The 5,764-nt window shown below is 36.7% G+C and overlaps 1 non-coding gene across 1 annotated transcript; it reads left to right on the plus strand.

Moving 5' to 3' along the window:
* Nucleotides 1–1,222: 1,222 nt before the first annotated feature.
* Nucleotides 1,223–1,294, plus strand: Trnag-ucc (transfer RNA glycine (anticodon UCC)). Its single transcript has one exon. It is a non-coding gene; the product is annotated as a tRNA-Gly (tRNA).
* The last annotated feature ends 4,470 nt before the right edge of the window (nucleotides 1,295–5,764 follow it).

Raw genomic sequence — 5,764 nt, forward strand, 5'->3', positions numbered from 1 at the left:
TCTCTGCCATGAATAATCAACTAGTCAAAATCATATATTTTTCCCGACAATTTTCGAATTTCCGAAATAAAAAAAAATCGACCTTAGTTAAGATGGATGACTTGACTACGAGCTTCGGTCGATACCATTGCATCGAAATTTTCAAACGCTTCCAGTGCTTCTCTGAGTTCGGATTCAACGCTGCACAAATCATCAAGCTTTTGCTCCTTCATAGCATATTATTCATCAGACAGTTGCTGCTTCCCATGGCCAACGAAAAATTGAGTTAACTAGTTCTACTAGTTATTTTATACATTTTTTCTTAGCCTATGATATGAATCTTCTTTTTTATAAGGGTTACTAACTGACATGCAAGCTTTCGTTACACGACTATTCATTGAATTATGCCATAGATTTGAATGTGAAAATTCATAGCCGCAGGGTTAATAAACATTCATTCGAACAGATTGTTGTCACTGGCACGCGAAAGAAACCTAAATCAAATTAATTTCATATGAAAACTTTCAACCCTTTTTCCACTAGTAAGCAACCGTCTGCTGATGCTGGCCAGGCAGAAAGCCAAAATCCTTCACGGTTCGGATTCACATTTTGTTTTGTTAACGCATAGACGATTATTTGCACCCTAATTTACCATGCGTTGCCTCGACTAGTGTGAATGAAAAATCTCTCAGTTCCAGACTCGTTTGTTCTACATCATATACCTACAGAAGGGGGACGCTGGGTACGGATTATTCTCATCGATAACAATTTCAATTCGAACCACTGTATCTTGTTATTTAGAAACATTCCATCAAAGGCGCTGTTTTATTATAAACTAAATATGTTGAAAAGAAAAACATAAAAACGATGAATTAAACTTTTCATGGTCTTATCATATGTATTAGGATTAAATAACGTTGAGGCATTATGTCTCATCGTTGCGTTTCAGATCACTCTCTCCTACAGAAGCAGGAGAAAAATAGTTGATATCGCTCGCAGACGACAGCAAGCTTGATATAGAAAAGTCGAAATCTAGAAGAACCCCGAGGCAAAGGTCAACGTATGTATTAAAATAAAATCGCCTCTCACTGTACCAGAGCCGCACACAGCACTACAGATAAGTGATATGCTGGATGAAATGGATGTGGATGTGAATGTGATTTATTCCGACGAGTATGACACAAAATAGAGTTAGTGATAGGCAATTGACGAGGATTGTTACTCGTGATTTCAAAACCGTATAGCGTCGGTGGTGTAATGGTCAGCATAGTTGCCTTCCAAGCAGTTGATCCGGGTTCGATTCCCGGCCGACGCAGATTTTTTACATGGATGATTAAAAAACTGATTTTTTGAATCATTTGGGGAAAGTTGAAACGTAGAAAAGAATAAGAAAATTGCAGAAGAAGGAATAAAACAAAAACATGTACATAGAATCAGAATGCTAATGTAAGCCGATGAAACTGAATAAAAGAACAGAGAATCATATATTATTCAACCATTTCACTCCGCCTCACCTCATATTGCTAATGATGGATGTAATTGAAGTGGCTTCTGTTCGAAGTGAACCGAAGATGAAACAGAATTTTAAAAATCTGCGCTCTGTGCGCGGAGATTTGCAGCTCGTCTTGTCGTAGTGAATTAGCCCGGGTGTGAAGAGCGCTGATGATAACGATAGCGTCTGGCGCTGTCAAGGTTTCTCGGTTTTATTTACATTAGAGGTACGGCAACGCAATCTTCTCTGATCCTCCCCCGAGAGGGTGCTAATTACATTCCAAATAAATCGCACGTCCTGTGCAACTCGGGTGAATAATCCTTCGAGAGTGGGATAACGAGTTCGCCTAAGTGTGGCACTTGGGTTAATGTTGTTGTATCTGCTCTCCGAAGGAAAGTGGTGGCTAATTAATCATTCATGGAGTTGGAGGTTAGTGTAGCTCTTTGCGGGTGGAATAGTGCCTTCATGAAAACAAATCGTCGGTGACGCATCTAATTTAGAATAGCATGAATTGAACAGATTTTCTAGATAGAAGCTAAATTTTTAGACGTAAAATATTGATACATTCCTTTTTTACCTTTGATACCGTGCAAACTCAAAATTTGGACGCTTAAGCACTTTCTGATGTACAATCATCCTGTTAACTCACATTTTAAATCACACCGTTTAAATCACCATTGCAATCACTAAGTACAGTATTCATCTTTTAATCATGGCATTAATAAATAACTCTTTAGGGTAGCCTCATAGGAGTTTGGTTACTTTCACAAAGTTGTTGCTTGATAAGTAGGCCTTCATATGGTAATACAAAAATAGTTCAGAGCTCTCCCGCTAGGGCGTCGCTTCAGCTAACTTTTTATATGAGCATGACAGGATGACGGTGTCTTCTGCAAAGTTCTAGAATTTAGTATTATGAGCAACTCTTGCGAAGAAACCATCTTTGAAAAGGCTTTTGATTCTGAGATACAAAGCCTTTTTTGTATAAAATGTGCTTTTGTTCCCAAAATTTGATTGTTTTTAGTTTTATTTTGTATCTATATACAATATTTATTTTCGCATAAACTTTCTGTATCCCAGAGAGTAATATATGATAGGGTCTGACTCGATTTAAGCAACAAACAACCTAAAAAATGTCTTAATTATTGTAAAATATTTAAAATATATAGAAAAATCGGTTTATTTTCCCACTCCCTCCACATCCCACCGAGATTTAACCTCAGAGAGAATCTTTGGGTTGTAAAGAATGAAACGGAGGGGAATATGGTTGCAGAAACTTGCCGTAATTCTCAATAGACCTACTTTAATTTGTTCAACTGAATGATTTTGTGCTCAATTTAACATACGCCCCGAATTCCTTGGATGTAGTCCTACTATTACTACCATTTATAGTGCCATGCAATAGAAATTTTATGCTGGTTCTATATTTTTCTTAAACAATAGTGGTAAGCATTTTAATATTTATTTGACGTTGGCATACGAACTGTTTATGCTGAACGTGATATAAATACAAAATGTTTGGTACATTTATCATCAAAGAACGTAATAAACTTTTTTCAGAACTAGGAGCTGTTTCACAATGTCCGTTAATGTTTCATGAGAGCCCTTTTTCAACGATTTGGATCTTGAAGACGAAAATAGAATAACGCCAAATATACTGACACCAAATGGTATTTCTGACGAATCTTATCAAAATTTACTTAAATAGCATAGCATATGTGATTGTACAAATCGTGGGTGGCTATACAATGCTCAATTGAGCAATCTACTGTATATTGTCGCAAATTGGTACTTGGGATTAGTACCTTTTCCTATACAGTAGCAGTTGTATACCTGGCCACGTCCTTACAATCACGGAAGGAAGGGAAGGAGTGTTAGTTCAACATCTATTAGTGAAGATGAAGGGAACCCATACTACCTTCATAAATGTCTCGGGAAGGAAAATTTGTGTTAGTGGGAAAGGTGAATAATAGGGAGCTCTATTCGACAATATAGAGCGTTTGTCAATAACAGTATATGCTGTAAAAATAATAAAATATATTCATCAATTTACTTACGAACCGTCCTAAGGAAAAACAAAACACAAAATTTCAGCAAATCGCGCGATCGTTCTGCCGTCCTAAACAAGAGCCAACACGCACTGAACTAATTAACTTTATTACCGGCCACGCAATGCAGAACACAATATTTCGGCAAATCCATCTTATCAAAATTTACTTAAATTTACTTAAATTTATTACTTAAATTTACGGAGAACGTTAATTAATTTACGTTTTGATATGAACTAGTCAGAGCTTGTTAAGAATATAGTTAAAATCAAACCTTCTTGTTTCGAAATCCATCCAGAGCGTACTAACTTTAACTTCAAGGGAATCAAATCTGTAGTGCCATATAGTGATTTCTAAGCTAAATTCCAGACCAATATATTTTACAATAATACTGCAAAATAATAAAAACGAAGCTCAGAAAGTTTATGTGCTCATTATAATATGAATTTTACGGCCTACTTTGATTGGATAAGTGACAGGTTTCCGTCAAACACATGCGGAACTCAATAAATATTAAGGCACTGTGGAAGATTTACGGCAAATTTCTACAACCGAATTGGAGGGAGTAGGAAAACAAATCGATTTTTCATCATATTTTTGAATATTTTACAAAAATTAAGGCGCTTTCCAAATTATTTCATGGTCAAATCGGCTCAGACACTACTATATGTTACTCTCCGGGATACAGAAAAATTATATGAAAATAAATGTTTCACATAGATACGCTCACATTTTTTTGGATATAAACTCACAATATTTACATAAAATGGATTGTATCTGAGAATCAAAAGCCTTTTCAAAGATAGTTCCTTCACAAGAGTTACTTATTATACTGAATTCTTGATTTTTGCTGAAGACACCATCATCCTATCATACTCATATAAAAAGTTAGCTGAAGCGCCGCCCTAGCGGTAGAGTTCCGAACTATAGTTTTATCACCACATGAAGGCCTACTTATCAAGGAACAACTTTGTGGAAGTCACCAAACTTCTATGAGGCAACCATAAGGAGTTATTTATTAATGCCATGATTTCATGATATCCGACCACAGTGCGGCTGGGTTGTAGGGTAAGACGGTTTAATATGCCCCCCCTAAGGAAACTTCTTAATAACTTTTTACTTTTCAACGCAATTTATGCAAACTTTGTGTTATTTGGTAGTCCAGGAAGTCGCAAATGCATTGCCCGTGAGTAGTCATATAAAAATATTACAGATTACACGTAATAAAGCTTTTCTGAAAAGTCGTGAAAAAATGAATTTTAAATGGTGCCTGGGCAATACGCCCCACCTCAACCAAAGACGTTTCATAGCCCTTCATTAGTATTTCATCAATCCCATAATAAAAAGGCTACAAACCCCAAAGACGCTTGACATTAAAAAACCAACATAAGTCCATTTAAGCAGGTGTGAATTACTTTTCTATATTTTCCATACAATTTGGAAGCAACTGCTGCAGGCTCGCTGCGCTTGTGTCCAGTTGGTAAGGACATATCGTCCTGCCTACACTGGGGCGTTTTGGCCAGTGAAACATGTTTTCGAAAATCGTTACATTTTTGAAGATGGAAGCAATTTTATATCTTATTAACCACTGAGAAAAGTTATTTTGTTGCCCAACTGAGTGTTCCGGTGCAAGTTTTGCGGACAGTATGCCAGAGTCCCTCCAGAATGTTGAGCAAACAAACATGAAAAGTTACATCAAAACTGTAACTTTTTGTATTTTGCTATTATTTTCATTTCGTAATACAAAAATACTTCCACATTCACATAGTATGGTGGGTTTACAAATACTTATAGGTACCAACTGATTTTGACCCTTAATTAGTTATAGTTTTCTAGAAATCAAAGGGGGGCGTTTTGGCCAGGTGGGGCGCATTATACTTACTTACCCTATTTATATTTCGGACACAACGATTCAAACTTCGGACACCTGATTGCACAGTACCGGGAAGAATAGGCTCGATTTCCAAAGATGATGCGCCTTCGTATTTCGTATTTTTTCAACAACAAAAAGCAATGCAAATTTAGCACAGCTTTACTGTTTCATTAGACATTAGGCATTAGACTTATACAGCGATTCCACGGGAAAAGAATAGCTATTCATTCATTCATTTATTTAGTTAACATCTAAACAGATAACACTGAATCAACAATTTGACGCCACAATGCACGGTTCGAGGCCGCATCTCTCCATCCTCGGATACGCCACACGCTCGCCAAGTCGTTTTGCACCTGGTCTGCCCATCTCGCT

The sequence above is a fragment of the Armigeres subalbatus genome, chromosome 1 (genome assembly GCF_024139115.2).
Source record: "Armigeres subalbatus isolate Guangzhou_Male chromosome 1, GZ_Asu_2, whole genome shotgun sequence".
NCBI classification, from domain to species: domain Eukaryota; kingdom Metazoa; phylum Arthropoda; class Insecta; order Diptera; family Culicidae; genus Armigeres; species Armigeres subalbatus.